The sequence below is a fragment of the Cnephaeus nilssonii genome (genome assembly GCF_951640355.1).
Source record: "Cnephaeus nilssonii genome assembly, chromosome: 21".
Classification (NCBI taxonomy): domain Eukaryota; kingdom Metazoa; phylum Chordata; class Mammalia; order Chiroptera; family Vespertilionidae; genus Cnephaeus; species Cnephaeus nilssonii.
In genome coordinates, this window is record NC_137092.1 from 27,929,630 (window position 1) to 27,954,408 (window position 24,779).

A 24,779-nucleotide genomic window follows, 5' to 3' on the forward strand; every position below is an offset into this window, starting at 1 on the left:
CCCCAGCTGGGGTTCCTCTGAATTGATTTCACAGGAAAAACTCCCATTGTCACAAATGAAAAAATTGCACCTGCAATCTATAGAGAGGCAAATGGAACTCACCAGGAAGATAATGAAATAGATAGATTTTGCTTACATCAGAGAACCGGAAAATAGGTAATTATCAGTTTGAAATTATTCTTTATCACAGCAGTTAAAGTAGATGTCTGAGAAGTAAGCAAGCATTGTCCTTAGAGAAATGGACAGATATTTGTATCTGAGAAAAGATCTAGTGTTAGAATGGGGCTAGGAGAGAGAAAGAATGGGCATTTATAAAGGAGGATAACTTGGCAAATGAGCATGGTGAGAGCAGACTCACACAACAGAATGTTAAGAAAAGGTCTATCTTAATGCATTCAAACTTTTATAATGAAATGCATAAAAACAACAGAAATTTATTTCTCATGGTTGTGAAGAATGGAAGTCTAAGATCAAGGCACCAGCAGATTTAGTGTATGGTAAGAACTCACTTCCTATGGATTGCTGTTTTCTCACTGTAACTTCACGTGGCAGAAGGGGCAAGGGAGCTTTCTCTGGCTGATGTTATAAGGGCACTAATCCCATTCATGAGGACTCCACCCTCATGACTTAATCAGCTCTCAAGATGCATCTCCTGATCCATCACCTTGGTGGTTAGTATTTCAACATACAAATTTTTCATGGACACAAACAATAAATAAGCAAAACACAGAGTTTATTCCTATATTGTTATTTATTAATGATTGTATTATTTTTCCGTACAATTGTAAACCTACTTTTGTCCCACCCTGTATATGAGACTTTACTTACATGGATTTAAAACAACCTAGCAAAATAGATATTAGAATCCTACTACGTAGAAGAAAGCAAGACCTAAGAGAGACGAATTGCTCAGGTCACACAAGTGGTAAATGGAAGCACACTTTTCAATGTTAGCCCCAAAACACTCAGATTTCTCAAATCCTCCTTCTCTACATTTCTGTATTTATTACTGAAGTCTCTGTTTTGACTTCAGTGAAGGAAACAGAGTGAGACAAGTGGCCTGTTCTGCATACAAGTGAGGGGTCACATTACGTCAATGTTGGTGTGGCCATCACTGCTGGCCCAGGTGCAGAAGGTAACATCACCGACCCCAAAGATGGTTAACTTTCATCGGTCTTAGTGGTGGCACTCATGTGTGTTAAACCAAGCAGACAAATCTCTTCTCTGTGCGTTCTCTTTCAGCTTGACCATACCGTACTGTCAAGATAATCAACTGCACAATGGGAGCACGTAAGGTCCCCCTGGAGTTGCCATGAAGGGTGATGGAATCAAGGTTATTGTGTGGGTTAGGACTGTGGCATTTGACAGGTCATGAATGGGAGATTTGCTTGAGCATCTTTGGGTTACTCACTGCTTAGGCATAAGCCAAACATAAAAGAAGGGCCAAATCCAAAAGGAGAGGCAAAGGCCAGCTGACAGTTGCAAATTACTGTCAAATCCACAAATGCTGTTCTTTTTCTGGCTTTCAAGGTACAAAACACATTTTATGTAGAATTTCTCCTAGTTTTCCTACTACCAAAAACATCTTTTCTTCTATTTCCCATGTTTTGAAAGATTTTTATCTACCAAACTTTATTAAGTAAATTAATTCATTTGCTGAGCTTCATTCATCAAAGACATAACTACCCATTAAAGCTTCTAATCAGACTGGGATTATAATATTTGCACAGTGTGCTAATTATAATTCCAGGCTAATGCAAAGAAAGTTGACATTTTAATTAGCCTGGTTGACTTTGCCACAGTACATGAGTTACTTCTGCTGGCTCTTTGTAGATACTGAAATTAGCTTTCACTTGTCCTATAGATCCACTTACCTTGGGTTCAAAAACAATTGAGTTAAGATGTCTATGGAACATGCTACAAAGTTGTCCAGCAGCCACTGGATTTACTGGTCTGGAACTCTGCACAAAGATATTTAAACATGGCCAGAACATCAGTAGATTCGAAGCCATACAATAGATTGTATTACCCTGGGCCAGTATAATATTCAGTAAAGAAGAGAGACATCTACACATAAGCGGTAGAGAAAGAAAAAGAACCCCCACCGAGCCTGGGGAGCTGCCAGAATGGAGTAATGTAATAATCAGGAAGGAATTAATATCTTGAAACCCGAAGGAGGGAGACTAGTCACAGTGTTGATGTTGTACAGAAATCAAGTAGCTTGGTACCACAATCATCCACTGGGTTTTCTCCTGTTTTGTTGAGGGAAGAAACCCAGTATGAAATTTGGGAGGTTTAGAATTAAATAGCTGTCTTAATTTCTTCTTAGTTCTAATGGTTTGTCTTTAACCCACTTCTCATTACCAACAGGGTAAATATATTCAAAATGTTCCAGAACATGACTTTCTTATTTTCACAGCTATGGAATCGTGATAATCATAGATGTACCCAAGGGGCCATATATTGCTTTGATTTTAATTGATAAGCTGAGAGTCCCAAGGAAACCAACCTAACATTAGCACAGCAATCACCAAGCTTCAGCCATTGCCTAGTGAAATGAGGCATGTTCAGCAGCTGCATTAAATCTTTCAGGTCACTGGGTCAGATGTTATAGTAAATTGTATAAGAGAATAAATACAGATTATTAAATGTCCAGAAATGTGTCCATTAGGAGAATCAGCCCTTAGGACCAGGGTAATTTGATTTTTTTTAAATCTTATTTTCTTCCTCTAGATACTATTCTCAGACAACCCTAACAAGATCTTCAATATAAATCTGCCTGGTGCCTGATGTTAATAGATACTATTCTTTAGGAGAAAAGAATAGCATCGAGTAGCACTCTCCTACCTCAGAGAAAATATTTCCTAAAAACTGCTGTTGTGTGTGCTGTTGTATGCCACCAGAGCCCCCTTGAAACCACTTCCTTTGCCAGCTGCTCCCTACAGCTCCTGCTTTGTAGCAAAATTCATCCAAAATATTATTTGCACTCATTGTCTCCAATCTCTCTCCTGCTAGTCTCTCCTAAACCCACCTGAGCAGAATCTCCTCCCACCACTGCACTAACACTGCTCTTGGAAGGGTCCCTAATAACAATTACCTGGACAAATCCAGCGGTGCATTCTCAGTTCATGCGTAACTGAACACACAGCAATGTTTGATACACTGGATCACCCTATTGTTCATTACACTACATATCACGGCAACTCCAGGAGATGCCGTGCTTCCCCGATTCACCTCCTACCTGGCTGGTTGCTCCTTCTCATCCCCTTGGGCAGCCGGTGCCTAGTTATCTCTCAGTCCCATCACCGGTGGAGCTCTCCCCGTCCTCACTGCTCTTCACTCCCTATCTACACACAACCCCTTTGGTGAACTCATCCAGTCTCATGACTTTAAATACCACTTCTATTCCAACAACTCTCAAATGTATACATCCAAGCTCAGATTTCTCTCCCAAGCTTCCACCTTATATATCCAACAGCGTATGTGACATCTTCCTTTGCTTTTTTTAAATTTTATTTTTCAATTACAGTTTACAGGTAATATTATTTTGTATTGGTTCCAGATGTACAGCATAGTGGTCAATCCCATAGTTTACAAAGTGATCCCTCCTATATTTCCAGTACCCACCTGACATTATACATAGTTATTACAATATCATTGACTATATTCCTTATGCTGTACCTCACACCCCCATGGCTCTTTTATACGTATCAATTTGTACTTCTTAATCTCTTCACTTTTTCACAGAGCCCCTTGAACTCCTCTCCACTGGCAACCATCAGTCTGTTCTCAGCAACTATAAATCTGTTTCTATTTTGTTCTTTAGATTCCACATATAAGTGAAATCATATGGTATTTGTATGACATATCCCTTTAAATATTTAAAGATCTTCCACCTAACATGTCCAGATCACAACCCCTGACCTTCCTTCCCAAACCTACTCCATCCATGGTCTTCCCATATTAGTTCACGGTCACTCCATCTTTCCCATTCCCAAGTCAACACTTTAAAGCAAGCATGTCAAACTCAAAGGCTCACACGGGCCAAATAAACAAGGTTTAAGTTTATGTGGGCCACAAAAAAAAGACAAAAGCTTCAATTTTCATAGAAACGTAGGTTTATTTCGATAGAGACATGCTGAATACAAAGAGCTAAAATAAATGAGTAATCATTAACATAATAGAACATTTTAATAAAAATTTATCTTTTTTCTTCAACATTAACTTATCAGACACTGAATAACTGCACAAATTAAAACGTGGAACCCAAATAACCTATTTTTCTTGTTAAATAAGCAAAATATTTTCTGTTACACACAACAAATAAGTCAGTCCAAGACTAAGGACGTGGCCATCGGCTGCTAAAATATTCGCTGCTAGTATTAGTGAGAGAAAGGGTGTGCCTGCGCATAAGGCACGTAAGGGAAATGAATGCAACACAATCAGAGTAACCAGTCATTAGCGAATGTTGTAGTTCGTTATTAATAATTATGTATAACAGGATATTGTAAAAATTAAGTTACAAATTTTTTATTAAAACGTTTCTTACATACCATTATATTGGCTGGGCCGCAAAAATATTTGTTGTGGGCCACATGCGGCTCGCGGGCCACGAGTTTGACATGCTTGCTGTAGAGTCATCCTTACCTTTTTTCTTTCTCTCACAACGAACTGGCAGCCCAGCAAGCAAATCGTGTCAGTACCATCTTCAACATATAGAATCTGATGACTTTTCCCCACCTATACTGCTGCTATTCTGGTCCTACACACTCTCATCTCTCACCAAGGCAACGGGAAGAGACAGCAAAGTCATCTCCCTGTTCCCATCTGCGCCTCTCTTTAGTCTGTTCTCAATTTGATCGCCAGAGTAATCATTATAAATATGAAGTCAGGTTGTTCATTCCTATGCTCAAAACACAACTGCCATGCAATTGCAGTAAAAGTCCAAATCCTATGGTAGTCTGTAGGACACCACAGAGCTTGCTCTCCCTCTTACCTTTCTGACCACCCTTCCTACTCCAGTCTACCCTCTTTGCCCTTCTTAGAAGACATCAAGTATATTGTTTCTGTTTGGAACAGTCTTTCCCCAGATATCCATACGGCTAACTTCATCACCTCTTTCAAATGTTTGCTCAAATGTCATTTTCTCAATGACACTTATCCAGATTACACTGTTTAAAACTGAAGAAAAAAAATCAGCACTCCTGATCCCCCCGCCACCTTACTATAGTTTTTTTTAATAGCACTTATTATTTTGACAATTCTATATAAAATGTCTCTTAGTTATTATGTCTCCCCCAAATAGAACAGTTTCCATGAGAGGAGGGACTTTGCTTGCTATTTTTCACTGATGTATCCCAAGTCCATGGAATAGAGCCTAGCACATAGTAGGTGCTCAATAAATACCTATTAACTGAATGGCTTTCATAGTATTGGCTTTCTAACCTGAGTACACTGTTGTCTGTTCCGACTTCCTTTGGTGGCCGACTGCTTCCAACAGATGAATGTGTTGCTGTGTATTCTACCAAGAATAGGATTTTTTGTTGTCATTTTGATTGAGATTCACATAGCATAAAATTATACATCTTAAAATGAACAACTGAGAGTACCATATACATTGGCTCAATTCTCTGATATAATCTTATATATGTAATAACGTTGTCTTTATTTCCGCATGCCTTTCTCATTTACTCAGCCACTCATTTGACAAATAATTATTGAAAGCCTATTATAAAGCAGGTACTATCTCACATGCTGAGGATACAGCCGCGAACGAAATAGTCAAAAACTCCTGAGTTCATGGAACTAAGGTGCTAACATTGTGGTTGGGAGAGATAAACAAGAGAAATAAGTAAAATTATATTGGTCAGGAACCTGGGTAAGAAATACAAAGGTGCTATTTATCAGCCCCTTCATAGCCCAACATGACCAATGCCAGTTTTCAATCCCATAACTTGAAAAGGTTATCATTTACTCCCACTTGCATTCCTGCTTGCAAGCAATAGAAAGGAACTCTGGCCCTTTTATGTATGGATAGGGATTCATAAAAGAGTAGAAGCGTTCACTAAGTATAGATGCAGTTTGAAGGGTAAACTAGAGACAATGGGGGCGGGGTCTCTGGAAGCCTATAGCAGGATGCAATCACCCACCACCCATTGCTGCAGCCATCATGAAAACCTCCCTGCTCCACAGCTCCTTCTAAGGGGCAGGTTGCCAGGCAGAAGTATCTTCAGCGTCGGCCTGAAATCATGGGCATGTGCTCTGGCTGCCAGGGATAGAGTGAGGGGATAACTAGCTTTTGTCCATTTCCATGGTGAAAGGTATGAACCTGCTTGCTTCTCACTGAGGCCCACCTAAATGACATCATTTGAAAATCAAACTGCTTGGGTACTGAGCTGCGGCCTGGCCAAAAGAGACAGACATATATCCATTATATTAACACCAATGTTATTCCATGCCCCTTAAATCCTGCCAATCGTACTTTTCTACTTCCCTTATTTATAAGGAATGCTTGTCCTGATTTTTTTTCTTTTAATCTTATGGCTAAAAACAGGGAGGGGTTAAGGGTAGGAAGGTCCTTTTAAAACTGCAAGCAATGTCCAGTCAGGGCACATGCCCTGGTTGTGGGCCCCATCCCCAGTGTAGGGCATGCAGGAGGCAGCCGATCAATGATTCTCTCTCATCGTTGACGTTTCTATCTCTCCCTCTCCCTTCCTCTCTGAAATCAATAAAAATACATATATTTTTTAAATTGCAAGCACTTTTTATCTCCTGACAGATGGAGAATGGAATTAACCTGAGGCAAATTGCTCCTTCATTGTCTGGGGTGGGGGTGGGGGGAACTTACCTCTGTTCTACAACCCAGCATCCATTTTGAGATTCTGAGTAGAGCTGTCTGAAGATTTAATCAGCTTGTGGAGATAAATGTTTCTTGTTTTCTGTAAGAAAAAAAAATTACCCTATGTTTTTATATTATTGTGAGTTTTGTGGATATGTGTGTGTGTGTGTGTGTGTGTGTGTGTGTGTGTGTGTGTGTGTGCGCATGTACACAAGTTCAAACTCTTTCCCAGGAACTCTGGGAGCAAAGACTCTAAAAATGGAAGAAATATGATGTACACTGTGAGCGGACAAGAAACTGTAAAAAGGAACTGGAAATAAAATGTTCAATGCATTATATTGTTCAAAAGAGAATGTGGAAACATTAGCTCTTTTGGACAATGTTTGGGAGTGATTATCTTTTGGAGGCCCCAGGACAAGACCATAGTGGGGTGGATTGGGAGCAGGCTCCCCCCAGGAGAGGGAACGTCCCACCTGCGCCCATTCAGCAACCACTTCCCTTTGCTGCAGCCACTGCTCTTCTAGCTTCAGGCACCCAACCTTCCAGCACTGCCACCTCTGCTGTGACTGAAGGAAGGGCTGCCCAGCCCCTCTTCACCTCACTGGCTCCCGAGACAACATCTGACCTGAGGGATGTTGAGGGGTGGAGCCTGGGTGACCTGTCTGTACTCTAACTACATGGCAGACTGAGCAAGCCAGTGGGGTTGCAGCTGCTCTAGAAGGACAAGGTCATTGCCAACACTCCCTTTCTTCGCCAAGGTAGGGGATTCCCAAAAGTGGGAAAGAGTTTGAATGGACAAAACAATGGCAAATGCCCACTACACATTCTAACTTCATTTTAAATATGGTGTTGCTTATGATACAGTCAAATGTTAATTTTGCTATCATCACCTTCATTTTCTACCTTGGAACCAAGAGATACAGCAATATAATTGCCTAATAAGTAGGAAATTAAATTTGCTGGTATTAAAAATTCTTTTTAAATTTATTAATTAAATCCATTCAACAAGTACAAACTAAGTGCCAAATATTAACTTGTAGTATTTAATAATAATTTAGAGTTAGGAGAGCTGGGAGGTAGTATAGAATGCCTTACATTAATATTTTATTAAATGTTTTAAATTATTAAATTCAAATTATTAAGTTTCTTTGGAAAAAAATGAATTTTCACAATTCTACTATCTCCCTGGATTTTTCTATACTTTTCTTCTCTGAGTTTTTTCACATCTCTAAGACTTTTTTTATCTTAAATTCATAAGAAATAGTATTTGAAAATGAAGATCGTAGAGGAAAAATATATATATAACATGTGTGTATATACATATATATTTTTTTTATTTTTTTATTTTTTGCAAAGAGCACTCAAGACACACAGACACCTCCCCTGAATCTCAAAACATATTTTCAAATGTTATAAGCACATACTATGTGACAGAAAACACAGTCTGGTATTGACACAGATTTGTCACACTTAAATAGTTAACCTACTTCAAACTAAATTTTGCTTTCTTCCTTCTCTTCCTCCTCTCACTCTGTAGCCCTTACAGAACACGGAATGGGAATACCAGAAATATCTGTTGTCTTCCCTTATGCTTTCCTTTCCTCCTCTATCTTCTTATTATCCACCTCCAACTTTTCAATTTCCCCCCGTTATTCCATCCCTGAAAGCTCCCATTTGTACCTAGTAGCTGACACTGACAATGACCCTAGCTAAAGCCAAGGAGAAAATGCCTGGGCCTTCAGATACTACATCTCCCACATGTCTGCAGTCCTGGCCCCACTGCTGCTGACCTTGCAGTGTTCTTCTTCCAGCAAGTTCTGAATAACTTCATCCTACACCTTCAGTGTATCCTGACTTTTGGTGCCTATTTGAATCTTTGGTCCAGAGGTCTCATGTTTATAGATAGGTGTAGATAATAGTGACATAAATATATATATAAATTTAAATGGATATAGGATATGGAGACAGTCATATAGAGACAGAGATAGAAAAACATGGCAGGTTAACTTATCTTGCAAGTAGGATAACATTTCAGACTGTCACAGCTTCAGATTTAACAGTAACAACAGTCCAAGTAAAACTAATCTGAAGATCATTGAAAGTGATCTTTGATCAGACCGTCAAACCTCAGAGGGAAGGTAGGGGAGGGTGGGGGTAAGGGGGAGAGATCAAAGGACTTGTATGCATGCATATAAATAAGCATAACCAATGGACACAGACACCAGGGGGGGGTGAGGGCATGAGCGGGGAAGTGTGGAGGGGGGACACATATGTAATACCTTAGTTAATAAAGAAAAGGAAGGAAGGAAGGAAGGAAGGAAGGAAGGAAGGAAGGAAGGAAGGAAGGAAGGAAGGAAGGAAGGAAGGAAGGAAGGAAGGAAGGAAGGAAGGAAGAGAGGGAGGGAGGGAGGGAGGGAGGGAGGGAGGGAGGGAGGAAGGAAGGAAGGAAGGAAGGAAGGAAGGAAGGAAGGAAGGAAGGAAGGAAGGAAGGAAGGAAGGAAGGAAGGAAGGGATCTTGAGTGGACTAAAAGTGGCCCACAGACCAGAAATCTGGGGTTGGATGATTCTAGGTCTGTAAAAGGCAACCAGGACAGATCTGTTCTCACAGCTTCCAGTAACTCCATGTGGCAATAAAATTAATAATAGACTGAACTTTCTGTAATCAAGGGGGTTGGGAGATGAGATTGCAGAGGTAGGCTAGAATACGACCAAAATTAGTAATGACACATTGAAGAATTTTGGGTTTATTCTACAATAACACTTTTTAGCAATAATCAGATTTGTGGGTTTGAGGTTTTTTGTTGTTGTTGTTGTTGTTTAAGATCACTGTGACAGTAATGTCCAGAATAAATTATAGGAAGTGACTAGCAGCAGGGAGAAAAAAATAGAGATTATACTAGTCTATGTGACAGATGATGAAGTCTTCAACTAAGATCTATAGATTCGAGTCCTGTCTCTCTTAAATTGATGTCAAAATTTGATCTAGCCTCTCTGGTGATTAAAAATGCATTTGTTTCTGACTCCAGAATTTAGATTATAACAAATATGCTTCTTGTGCTTCTTCAAATTAAATATACAATTAGTCCTCCACGACATATTCTCTTAATACACTGCACCTTATGACTAAATGTTCAGCAGATTCTTGAGTCATATCTTTCCCTGATAGGGTCTCTGTACTTCTCTGCCTTCATAACCATGTCAGGAGAAGATTGTCCTTCTGAACTGGTAACAGTTAATAAATCAAGTCAGTTCATATACAAAAAGCAGTAAAGGTTTTTACATTATATATATTGGAATATTTTACATGTCTATGTGAATTACATATACATAATTTCAGATTTTGCTATTGTGTTTTCATTGTCAGCTTATTTTGTAAGCTTGTATGTTATATATCCCCATCTATTTATGCCTAATAGAAAAAAAGTATTTTTTACTTTTCTCATAGAGAATTTTTTCTCATTTTGCTTTCACCCCACAGTATATATCCAGTCTTATAATCATAACAGCTTCTACCTAAGAAAGGGAGTATGTGAAGAGTACAAAGCATAGTAATAACACAATTTTCAAAGTTGCAAATTTCAAAGTGAATATTTATTTACTCCTTTTTGTCCCTCCCAATAAGTACTCCAAGACATGCATTAGTTGTTCTTCGGGGGGGGGGGGGGGAATTACCTTTTTGAAATATCAAGATTGAAAGCTAGAAAATGTAAAATAATAATGATAAAATGTAAGTAGTAGCCTCTTAGGGGAAAGGTACATCCAATACTTTCATTGTTATCCTAACACCATTATACATAAGAAGTAGGGCCTTGTAGGGAGGATAGATCTATGATTATGGTTAGATAATTTTTTCTCCTTGAATATCTGTCCCAAGAATTTTCATGTTATTATGCCATTTACAAAAAATGGGGGAAATCATAGTGAATTAAATGCAAAATACAATTGCATGTAAAATCACTTTCAGATTGCTTTATTCCTTTGTGGTACATTTTCTTCTTGCTATTACTTACCAGATAACAAGTCAATGTATATTTGCCTCACTATATTTAAAGTGCCTCCCTAAACTGGGCAGGAGAGTACATTCAGTCTTTTAATGACAGCGAGAGAGAAATTTCAGGACACTAAGAGGCAAAGGGTCGCCCTTTACTCCTACTAAGTGTAAGTCTGCATCACTCCTGCCCTCTGTTGCAGGGGGGATTGCTTCAACTCTTTGAGCAGTCTTAGAATCCGTAGCTGGATGGCTCTCTGAATAGCAGGCCATACAATACAAATGGTTGCCTTCAGGAGGGACAGGAAGGACAAGATGTACAGTAAGCCCAGGTAATCACTGTACAGGACAGAGGTGTGCCATTCATTACTTTCCCTATAGAAGAAATAATGACCCTTGGTGATATTCTACATTTCAGATGTTCAACTATGTCTCACTTTATTTTAGGAGACTGAATGAAGAGGTAAGAGAGAAATCGTAATTGTTCCCTCCTATCCTGCCTTCTTCTACTACTTCACTGTTGTCCTTTCTTTAGTAAGAAAATATGTGCTCCAATACTAGTAGATGCTATTTTTTAAGTGTTAAACATTTGCATTTTCCTCAGGGTAGTGTATTACAGTACATCTTCAATCCAGTGACTTCCATTTCACTTGGTGGTGTGTACTTTCATTTCTCCATGTGTGCTGGGGTGTTTTCAGCAGCTAGATGTTTTGTCTTTTCTTTCCTAATTCTCCATGTACAAAATGTATATACTTACTACTGAAGATGATTGACAAATTCAGTGTCATTGTGTAGAGCTGAAAATATCTAAGATAATCTCCTCCATCCCAGCTTTCCTTCCTTAATTTCCATTCTTAGGTGATTTTCGCGCTAGGTTTCTAAAAGCTCCTGTTTCTGTTTTTGAAAAAAGGTGAGAACTCTACCATCTGTCTTTACAATGATCAAATGTTTTCCTCGCTAAAATGAATATAGTACAGAACTCTAAATTTCTAAGTTAAAATTTTAGTCTTATTAAGGTAGTTGACATTTTGTAATTCAAGCAAAGGCCAATTTATTTGGGAGAGATGTTCTAGAAGAGAAACATCAGCTCACGAACTGGATGTGAGCTATTGACTCATTTCACAAACATTTATGGAGTAGATACAATGAACCATAAGAGATTATGAGCCTAGTTTTATAGCTGTCAAAGGAAGTAAAGCCACTGGTAATGAAATGCCCCCATCATTCCCTGCTACTCATGTCTCCTCCCTAAAGGATTTCAATTAACAATTCTATACCCAAGGAGCAGTACCAGATTAGAAATCAAAATATCAACTTATTTATTGTTCAATGCTCTTTAGACAAATGTTCAAAGCTCTTTAGACTCAATCTTAATCTTGAGACTTAACTGAGACATTTTATTTTTCACTCCCAGCCCTATTCCTAATATAAATTTAGGGTCCAGTATGTATGAGTTTACTTCAGAGAAAAATAGAGGTGGTCAGGTTACAATAGTGGCCATAAATCCATTCAACAACCTAGTTACAATGAACAAGGGAGAAGAAAATAAAGAACTTTAACCTATTGCCATGGTTTTCCTAGAAAAGAAACAGGGAGGATATATAGGATACATAGATATAGACATAGATATACAGATATATATATATATATATATATATATATATATATATATATATATGGCTATGCATGAGTTCTGGGTTCTAAAGCCCTTTAACCTAATCATGTAATAGAATGTGGCTTTGACCAGTTGACTTACCAATTCTTCCTCCACTTTGGAAGCAAGATGAGGCTGAATTGAAGAAGTTCCCTCCCCAAGAGGTACCAGGCATTACCCTGGTGTTAATGATACAAAGATCAGCATTACCGCCCTCAAACTACTCCAAATGATGGCAAGTGAATCAACTATCAGGCTCCTTCCAAGGCTGCAACTACATAATTCTCCCAAATATGACTTAATCTAATCAAAACGTCAAGAACTGTTTGTTTCTAAATTCTGATCACAGAGCTCTTTAAGACAACTCTAGAAATTATTGAAATTAAATGTATTATTTAACTTGTTTGAGTCTATTAATTTCAGTCCATCCAATCCACACACCGATTTAGACTTCTAATCAATGAAAAGCAATATAGAAGAACCATGATTTCTAAAAAATGGGAAAAACAATTAGATTTTCATTCATTCATTTAATAAATACTGATTGAGCACTAATAAATATGCAAGTAGTGAGGATGCAGCAGTAAACAAGAAAGCCAAGGACCCTTTCTCAATAAATTTATTTTTATAATACAAATACACACACACACACACGCACACACACACACACGTATGATAAGTCACAAAATTATTCTTTTGAAGCAAGTATGAATTTCTTATAGTTTCTTGGAATTTAATAAATTTATGCCATAAATTAAAAAGCACCCGAAAGACTGCTTTAAAAATCAGATAAGAGATTCAAAAGCAAAAATTAAATTGTACACATGGTTACACTCTTCATTAGTATGAATGTGTAGCCTTCCTCTGCTCAGGTTCAGATGTCATTCATCAATCATCACACTCTTTCTACCTGAGCCCAGATGTAACCTCAGAATCTTTCTCATAGTGCTCTAGGCAACCATTACCAATGAACTGTGGCAGACATTCAGGGTGAAACCGCTGTCCTCACTTATGTGGAACATCCATCACAAAGTGCTTAGTGAAGACTTACCATGACTTCCAACTGCTGCTCACTGGCTATAAGAAAAGAAATAGGACTAGAAGACACGGACACTTTGGTTTTTCATGATCCCGATAATACCTGATTCTTAAGGATTCCTGGCTAGCTCTGATGAGCAGCCAAAAATCTTTTTAATATTTATACTAAGTCAAGCTGGATTTGACATATTCACTAATATTAATACCAGTTATACACCAATTGGTATTTTAGAAATCGTATTTCAAGGAAGTTACATAGAAAATATCCCATTCTAAAATGGATTCAGTTATTCTGATAGACTTCATTTTTAAGAATAAAGTGGTCCCGGCCAGTGTTGTTCAGTGGTTAAGCATCAACCCATGAACCAGGAGGTCACAGTTCAATTCTGGTCAGGGCACATGCCTGGGTTGTGGGCTTGATCCTCAGTGTGCGGTGTGCAGGAGGCAGCCGATCAATGATTCTCTCTCATCATTGATGTTTCTATCTCTCTCTCCCTCTTCCTTCCTCTCTGAAATCAATAAAGAATATATATTAAAAAGAGAAAAAGTCTCTAATAATAAAAGTAAATAAAAATAATAAAGTGATATGTAATGGAAATATATGAGATTCTCTTGCTGTTAGAAAGAAATATGTCACATTATTATCACTCCATAGCAGTGATATAGCAGGATTAATTTCAAATTTTTTCTTCATAGCTAAAATTCATTGAGGACTTATTTATACAGAATGCTAATTCTTTGTTATAAATAACTTACATTTGTATGAAGTTTTACAGCTTTCAAATCATTTTTTAAGTTCATCTCATTTAGTGCTCACTATCACTCTGTAAGGTTGTTCAGCTATTACTATCCTTAGTTTACATACTAGAAACTCCAAGTTTAAACTTTTTAAGTGATTTGTCCAAAGTTGCACATTGATTAAATGACAAAATGGGAATTCAGATCATCTGACTCCAGATTTGATTCCCTGACCAACCACCTATTTTAAAGACATTAATGATAAAGCTTTTTGTGATCCTCCAATCAGACATATCTACTCCTATACTTTAAAAAAAAAAAAGCTAGCATTTGCTTGGCACGTGGTAAGCATTATTCAATGTTATTTTCCCTTACATTCAGTCTCTGATGTTCTAAAATACTTTGGTTGACTACTTCTTTTAAAAATCACCTTGGGCTATAGTTTTTAATACTGCCTTATTTCCCCTACTAGGTTTATAAATACTTAAAAACTGACTTGAGATCTCCTAGATTCCTCAACCACTGATATACTTCAATCTGATGGGTCATTGAATCATTCTGCCTATAACTTCTCCCCAAAGGCGGTCGTTTGTCTTACATTGGTCATTATTTTTTATCTTTTACTTCTCAAATCATCTAGAAGTCATGGCTAATGGAATCACAAGATTCTGACCTGCCTATTCACTCTTGAGTAACTCCCAATCACCAAGTAATTATCTTTTCAGATCTCAGAACACCACTACTCTTCTCAGACCAGACCCTGACTTCATCACTCTTGTAACCATTGTTCATACATTTCTCCTTTATCACCATCATCCTGATGTCTAACAACATCCTTCATGCCTGTAGCAGCAAAGGGCACTCCTTCTGTGATGTACTCATGAACTGATCTATTAAGTTAAGGTGGTTTGGAGACTCTGATTTCAAGGTTTCAGTAGATTAATTGCTCTTCTTTATCAATTAGTCAAATAGCAAGCGTTGTGGAACACCAACATTTGGATGACTGTACTAATCACTGAGAATAATTTGTATGTCAGCTGAGAACTGAAACAATATTTTTTATCACTTTTTAATTCCTTTTTAAGGTTGTAATCTTTTTTTCTGGAATTAAACACTGTAGTGATTTATGGTAGGGTTACCTCAAAATTTTGATAGCAAACTTGTTAAAATTGAGCTTATTTCTATGGGTTGTCACTACTACCCAATACAATAGGGTGGTCTCAAGATATAATATGACATCATACTTGTCTTGGGCCATACATCATATATTTGAAGAAGGAAGATAAATTCAACTGATATAATTATATTAATTCCAGATTTTGACCCCACCCCCATTACATAGTAAGCTCTTGGAGGTCAATTACCAGGTCTTACTCAGTGGTGTCTCCTGTATAGAAATATTTTGTTGAATCAATTAGAAAACAGTGTAAGACTAAAGGTGCTAAAATAAGTAGTAATAAAATAAATTACTCTGAAATTTTAATAAGAACTATATTATAATTTCTAGCACTGATTATTTTGGCGTTTTTACCTTGTCGCGTGTTGGTAATATGGAGATAGGACTCCAAAATAAGTAAAAATAATTTCAAAAACAATAAACAAAACTTCTGATTATTTAATAGTCACTCCATGTTTCTTAGAGTCAACTTTGATTTAGGGTCAATATTTCTCATTGTTCCCCAAACACATATTTTATCTATTCTGAAAGATATTTTATGCAGGTATACTCCAAAGAAATTACTTATTTTCTTTCATAATATTAATATGGACTTTGTCCACATAGCTCTATTCTGAGTAATTTAGTAATATTTGAAATACATAAATCTTTTAGTCACTTTTGCATCTAAAGTTCCAGTTATTCCATTCACCTCAGATTACATTGCTTTTCAAAAAATGCATTACAATCTATTTATTTTGCAAAAATGCAAAGTATTTCTCTAATGGGTAAAAACTTTTCATCTCGTACATCTTCTTCAGTTCCTTTAACATTTTCTGAATGTCAAAATGGAAAATAACTAAAAACAAATTCATTTCCATTTTTAAAAGCCCTATTCCATAATGTTTTTCCTCCTGAAAGGGGCTTAAAAATCTCTTACTAAGAAATAAAAGAGAGAAGCATCAAATAAAATTAATATAATAGAAGTGGGAATTAGGATTGAGGAGGGTAAAGGAAGCAAGGACACAACACCTAAGTGAACTTACTTATAATTATCATAAACATCAAAACTAAAAGGCATACCTAAAGGGTAAACAACTTATAAAGTCAGCAAAGAAGAAACATACAAATTCTTCAAATTATAAATATAATGGATGTTCCAAAAAGTCAAAAAAATTGTTTCAAAGTACCTTAAGGTAGAAGTAATACCTTGCCATGGCTTTAGCTAAACAAATATTTATTAAGCATTTAATTCATTCAAGGATTTACGATAAACCCTGTTTAAATGTCAAGATGTGAAAAACTCTAGTTTTTACCTACAGCATAAGTATCATCAAGCTAGACAGGTAATACATGTGCTAATAAGTAAAACTGCCAAGCCTGTTTGTATGTTTTAAATGTGAAGTGAATTGTGCAGCCATTAAGAGTTGGAGAAACTGAGAGGAGGGAAAGACTGCTTTTCCGGGCTTGAGAAAACCAAAGGCAAGCAATTCTGGAGACACTAAGCCTGAGATTTGGGCACACAAAGCAGAATGTTATTGGGAGTCCTGGGGCCAAAGCTGAGGTCTGAATTCTGGATATCAGAGCAAACCAGATGGCATGTCCAAGCGTTCATATTTAGCTTTCAGAGATCTAAGCCAGGTAGAAAGACACAGTGGGAGTAAAATCCAAAAAGGCATCCACTACTCGGGTTTCAGTCTTCAAGCCAGCCACCTAGAAACAAGCAAAGAATGGAGTTCCATCCAGAAGGCTTGGAGTCCTGCCACTTTCCAACGGACTCACAGAGTGAGTGGATAAGAAGGAAAGGAATGGAGGCTTCCCACAGCGAGGCAGTGCGCCCCAGGGGCTGGTGCCCACTCAGAAAACCAACTCTGAGAGTCACCTTTTGGAACCTGTCATCCCGAAACCAATTCCAGAGTCTTCTGAGAATAGCAAATAGGATAACAAAGGGTCTGGAAGTCAGGGCCTGTGAGGACTGACTGAGAAACTTGAGTATGCTTATCTTAAAAGTAAGAGCCTAAGAAAAGCATGCCAGTTGTCTTCAGATTGGTTGGCTCCAGCCCTTTAAAGAGCTGCCGTGGACATCTAGAAATGTAAATTATTTTATGGCACATTTGTATATCATTTCTTGGTTTTTGAGCGTTACAAACATAATCTGAATTCAAATTTTTATTAATTGAATAAATGGTCTACTTTTGAAAACAAATGCGCTTTCTGTCCCGAGAGCTGAAAGCTAGACGACCCTCTGCCAGGAATGTTGTAGGTGATACTCGGGTACTGAAACAGCGCCTTGCGCAGGGGCACCACTGCTGGTATTTCCAACTCTATCTTCCGGTGAGCCTCCCAGTTCCAACACTACCTCCCTTCCAACCATAGAATACTTGCTCCCCCTCAAAACAACTTCTCATAGATCTGACAGTTCTTTACATTTGATTGGTGGGAGAATTTGTTTCCTTGGCTCCCAAGCTGGTCGTCGGGCTTGAAGCCCTCCTAGTCACAAAAAAACCAAGGCTAAAAAAGAGGCCCGTTAGTTGCACAAAGTCCAAGGTTAGTTAATGGCAGAGCTGTGATTTCCACTCCAAAGCCCTATCAGTTCTCTTTCTATTCTACTACTCTGCCCCTGTTGCCCCTCTTTCTATTCTGCCACTCTGCCCCTGTTGCCCCTCTTTCTATTCTACCACTCTGCCCCTATTGCCCCTCTTTCTATTCTACCACTCTGCCCCTGTGGCCTCCCTTTCTATTCTACCACTCTGCCCCTATTGCCCCCCTTTCTATTCTACCACTCTGCCCCTGTTGCCCCCCTTTCTATTCTACCACTCTGCCCCTATTGCCCCCCTTTCTATTCTACCACTCTTCCCCTGTTGCCCCTCTTTCTATTCTACCACTCTGCCCCTGTGGCCCCCCTTTCTATTCTACCACTCTGCCCCTATTGCCCCCCTTTCTATTCTACCATTCTGCCCCTGTTGCCCCTCTTTCTATTCTACCATTCTGCCCCTGTGGTAGGAGGAAGAACCCATGAGAGAGTTGTGTGATAAGATAAGGGCAAGGGCAGAAAGCATATCCTTGTTGAGTGAGAAGGTGGGCAGGACACACCAGTTACCTTTTCAAAACTAGGGTACTTCCTTAGAGAATGCTCAGACATCTCATTTCCTATTTGCCCTGCCCACACTAGGCAAGTACCGTCATCTCCAACACCGCGTGCATAAACCCTAAGTGATACACAAAGCAATCCATTAGCGTGGAAGAAGAAAACACTAAAATATCTATTTATATTAATTTTAATGTAGCTTATCTATTACTATTTTGCATATGTTTTATATATATACATGGAATGTATTATTAAAGAAGCATATGCAAATAGTTTCTATGTGATGATACATGTTAAAGCCACAATCAGAAGTTTGGAGGCCACTGATTTTAAAATAAGCTATAAATGAGAGGCAAATAAGCATCTATATTGTGCACTGCATTCCTAAATTGCTGCATTCAAATATTTTTCCCTGGTTACACAAAACAAAAGAAAATGCATACCCCTTATAATTCATTTTGACTGGCCACCTCTAAGAAGACCCCAGAAGCAAAGTAACATAAGGGGTTCTCCCCAAGGCTCAGAACTGTGGAGCAAAAGTGGGGAATCACAGACAATGGTTTAATTCCCATAGCAGAGACCAGTCCTGAAGACAGGATACCACTGGCTGGAAACAAAACAATGTGCCCTTAGTTTCTCCTCAGGGCGCGTGCAGCAGGTTAGAACTCCTTAGGACTAACCATTTATTTTGAAGATTAGAGGACCATCTTCACCCCTCCACTGCATCTACTGCAGGAGCAGGAAACTGTGGATGAATCAGTATTTTATCACTCTTCAGAAAGTGCAAAAAATGTGTCTGAGGAACCAAAAAATTGAAAATACATGTTGAAATCAATTTTCTCCTAAGAACTCATGGCGAAGGAGAGCCTTACTTGGCCTTGGTACCCACTGCATTTTGTTGGAAGAAATCCAATATGAGGAATCACTGAAGGTCACCAGTGGCTCAGTGGAGAGGACATAAGTCACTTGGAGCTTCCACCCTCCCTCCCTCCCATAGTGTGAAACTAGAGCTGAGCCAATCTGATCCACTCTTCATGTGCCCTGCTTAGGACTACTTAGATGTGATTTCTAAGAAGACAGCTTTCGGCTCCTTGGCATCAAATCTTCCAAATCAACTAAAAGAATCTCTTCCTCATGTGAAATAAAGCCAATCACAAGCCAGTAAGGTAACAAAAAGGAACAACACCAAAGCACAAACTAGATGTCGATAACTAGATGTCAGAAACAACATGGGTGCGATGTGGCATTTTCATCTCCAATGGGTGAATCAGTAAGATTTGCAAACAGAATCCACTCTGGCTAGTTTACCAAAAAAAGCAATTCTTCCAAGACTATCAAAATATGTGGGTTTTACAATAAGCTATAAAGGAGAGGCAAATAAGCATCCATATCGTTCACTGCGTTCCTAAATTGCTGACCCAACCTGATCCACACTTCAATGTGCCCTGCTTAGGACTACTTAGAAGTGATTTCTAAGAAGACAGCTTAGAAGTTTCCGACACTTCTAAGTATCAGAAAACCCAGTTTAGAGACTATGCCACCCAGCACAATGCCCCAATTATACCAGAGATCTGTCCCAGTGAAGATGCCACCCCTGCCACCACCGGGCAGGGGGCCTATAGTTGACACTGCTGATGCTATTACTGGACCTCTGTCCTGATGCCTCTGCAGAATGGCTGTCTCTGGTTCCCTGCTCACCAGGCTGGATGCCCACATACCTTCCTCAATGACATTCATTTCTGGATTGCAATTTTTCATGAGGGAGCCTCATTGGTGGAGGCTAAGTCACACCCCCGTGCTTCACCCACAAAGGGAAATGGAAAGACTAGTGCCCGACTCATCATGAGGTGTAGAATTTCCTGTAGACAGCGCCTGGGAAGGCATATGGGCATTTCTTTAATTATTGTCAGCTGAAACCAAGGCGACAGGCAAGGCCACGCCCTGGGAACTTGCTTTGCCAAAAAGGCAAGGGTATTATCAGCACTGACTCTTACCTTTGCCCAGGTGTCCGATAGTGGGACTTTGATATGTAAATCCAGTCAAACACCAGGAATGCTTGGGCCTACTCAAGAATGCAAATAATCTCCTTTGATCCTAACTTTTGGTGAAACACCCTGGTATTTGGGGGTATAAATAAACATGCTGCGTCAGCTCTGGGTCCCTGTCCCTCCATCAGAGAGGACAGCGGTCCCACCTGGCTCCCAGCTTTTTCCTTCTATCTCTTTCTTTCTTTTATTTCTCAATCCCCAGCTCCTCTACTCAGGAACCAGACCCGCTCTTTTTCCGTGCTGGACACAAAAAGAGAGAAACACCTACAATTTCCCAAATGTCAAGGCTTTTTAAAGTTTCAAGAGGCCACAAGGTTTCAAACGGGCATCATATCAGATATGAGCCATAGCACAGGACCTGGCACAGTACTGCCTGACATCTGTGATGGAACCAGTGTAGACACAGTTTCCCAATTGGTCAGACCAAGCTCTTTTAAGTAGTGATGAATTGTGTACCTGCATTAAAAAAAAAATGCAACTACTATGAGGCAATAATGAATAAACAGAGAAGTTCTTGTCTAGTCTCAAATTATTAGCCTCATGCTATAGAAAACACCTGGTCAAGTGCCTAAGCTTAGGCACAAGATCGGAACAAAGCTTAACTAATTCTGTAGAAATGGGTAGATTGAGATAAACAGATATTTTTAATTAATAAAGCTGCAATTTAACTCCTCAAGTTGTGGCAACATGGTGGTGCTACAATTTTTCCTCACTGTGTAAGTACATATCCAGCTACACACATGTAAGTATAAAGAGAAAGTTATAGTTCTAAATTAAACTCAAGCAATCATAGAGTCACAGGCAGTTTCTCATTCTGATATTTGTTGGATTATGTCAGTGGTCGGCAAACTCATTAGTCAACAGTGCCAAATATCAACAGTACAATGACTGAAATTTCTTTTGAGAGCCGAAAACCGACTTCTGCGCATGGGCCACGAAGTTTCAATCGCACTGTACGTGCATGCCCGCAAGTGGTATTTTGTGGAAGAGCCACACTCAAGGGGCCAAAGAGCCGCATGTGGCTCGCGAGCCGCAGTTTGCCGACCACTGGGTTATGTCTTTAAGATATGTTCCAAGGATTTGGAGTTTTGTGATGGCAAAATAGATATGTCTGTCTTTTTCTCTCAGATATTATCTGAAAATGTCAGAAAGTATTAAGAATCAAAGCACAAACTTCATCTTTGATGAAACCAGGAGGCATTTCAACCACAATCAATGAAAAACTGAAAGTAAATGGAGAGAAGGGGCAAAGAACACAAAATCAAGGAGACTGAAACATGAGTGCCCACAGATGCATAACACTTTTTTTTTAGATATTTAAAATACAACTTTATTCTGATTCTAAATGAAAAGGAATATGGATGACAATAACAAACAAGAGGTAGTGTAAAAAATATTTAGAAATACCAAGATAAATACAAAAGCAAGTTACTAAGGCCGTAAAGAACCTTCCTTTGGAAAGTAGACCAGAGGTGAGGAACTAAGGGGATGGGTTACCATTTTTCATAAGCTTTAAAGCACTCTTACAGTATTTGATTACATTTTTAAATAATTTTAGTAACAAACAAGGTTTCACTGCTGAATATTGTGATGTGGCCGCAGCAGTCTTATAGTTGAAACTCAATAAAGAAAAAATGAAGGTATTACATTCATTCATGACAAACAATGCTATTCACCCACAGAGAGCCTGAGAAAGGCTCAGGACTCACATGTACCACATGTTACAACAGGCAGATGTGAGGGGTAGTGGTGAAATCTTCAGAAAATGGATGAGGATTATATAAGGAACACTTGGACTGTATCCCCTCCCCTACCCACCAGTGATAGAAAAAGAACAATCAGAAAAGAAGAAAGCATTCTTGGAAATGAAAAGTACAATAGCTAAAATAAATAACTGAATACCACAGTTAGAAGATAAAGCCAAGAAATCTCATAGAACTGCGTAAGAGGACTAAATACTGGACAAAAGCAGAAGAGATAAGGGAATTAGAAGACACGTTCAAGAGGTCCAACATTCTATTAATGGAAGTTCCAGGGAGAAAACAATGAAAGAGTGGGGAGGAAATTATCAAAGAAAGACTACCAGAAATTTTCACTTAATTGAACACAGAAGTCTCCAGATTGAAAGGACCCACCAGCTATCCAGCTCATTGAACAAAAACAGGCCCACACCAAAGCACATCATTTTGAAATGTGAAATAATGAAATCATAAAAGCTTCCAGAGAGGAAAAAATAAATCACATGCAAAGGATTAGAAAAAAAATGACATTGAACCAGTTGTCAACAACATTTGAAGATAGAAGGCAATGGAACAAATCCTTCCAATATGTGAAAGGGTATTTTAAATCCTAAATTCTACCCCAAATCAAATTTTAAATTAGATGTGAAGGTAGAATAAACACATTTTCATACATGCAATGCCTCATAAATTTATTTCCCAAGTACTTTTCTGAAAAGCCACTGAAAACTGGAGCTCTGCAGAAACAGGCAAAAAAGACAAAGGCAGAATATAGGTAGGAAGCAAGGAAATTCAATAAAGACGCTCCTAGATAAACCCCAGAATGCCAACTACTACACAGGCTAGAGAATACCATCCAAACTGAAGCTCCAGCAGGTGCCGCTTCATGCAAAAGCAAGAATCTGATTGATGACCTCATTTATTTCAAATATGTAAAATTATATTTAGACACTATGGAAGGTTATGAAAATATTTAGCAATAGGTACAAAGAAAACTCAAACAAGTGAAAAAAATGAGGCAATGATTAACTCCAAGCGGGGGATCGGAGGGGTGTATTTGTTCAAGAAAAGAAGTGAAATTTTGCAATGCTATTTGGTTCAGCAGTGTACAATGTTTGTATAGGGATAAAAATGCAAACCCTAAATCTTGATTACCCCCAAGTTGTGATATAACTATCTTTAAAAATGGGGTGAGGACTCAGAGTGTACCTAGAAAGTGGGCAGGCTGGGCAGCAAGTCTATGTAAGGAAGGTTTTAAATCCTAATCTTCCTTAGTCAAAAGTTATAAGACAATGTCTAAAATTGATGAATCCAGAGGTAGTATAAACAATATTTAGAAATACCAAGATAAATACAAAAGAAAGTTACTAAGATTGTAAAGAATTTTCCTTGGAAAGTAGGCCAGAGGGGAGGAACTAAGGGGGTGGATTACTATTGTTAATAAGCTTTTTAGCACTCTTACAGTATTTGATTACATTTTTAAATAATTTTAGAAAATATTCCCAGAGCTGGCGTTACCACAGCCTTGCAACTCTGAGCCATCTGAAAAGTGCAACAAAGCATTTTACAAAAAAACTAACAGGTTCAAATCCAGGCGTAATTGCCCCTGGCTCAAATTTCTATTCCCAGCCTAGCCCCACCCCTGTCATTGGTATGCCTTTAGGAACCACATGTGGCTTGGTCTCACCCAGACTCCCTTCACAGACCTGCTGCTTGCCCAGACTCTCCTATTGAGCTATGGATGACTGTATGTGCAGATACAGCTTTGATGAGATACTTAAACAAAAGATTCATATTTAGAAGCCTCTGGACTTAAACAAAAGATTCATATTTAGAAGCTTCTGGAATATTATTGATATTTAAGGTGTGGGTGGGTGGGTGGGTGGGAAGGGATCAACTAAAGAACTTGTATGCATATATACATAACCCCTGAACACAGACAATAGAGTAGTGAGGCCTGGGGGGGGGGGGGGGGGGGGGAGGGGGCGGGCTAGAAGGGGCCAATGGGGGAATAAAGGGGACATATGTAATACTTTCAACAATAAATATTTAAATTTTAAAAATTTTTAATAAAATAAACCAAATAGTAGATGATTAATGAATAGTAAAAACATTAGAGGGCCAAGAAGGAAGCCCCAGGACACCAAAGGGGACAGTCAGACAAAGAGCAAAATTGGAAGTTGAGGAAATGGGGGAGGGGAGAGTCCAGTGGGAAAGTAAGAAGCTGAGAAGGATTGGTTTAGAGGTAAAAATAAAATCAGGAGAAGCCAGAGGCAGAGAGAGTTTTGAGTAGAGTTTGATCAATAATGCAAATGCTCCAGGAAACTCAATTAAGTTAACTGGATACGTAAAATGAAGTTAGGAGTAATCTTTTCAAGAACAATTTTAGGACTGTGGCTTGAGAAGTCAATAAAAAGAGAGGAAATAGGCATGACAAATGTAAATGACTCTGGCTAAACTTGAGAGATTAGACTGCTGGAGAGGTAGCTTCA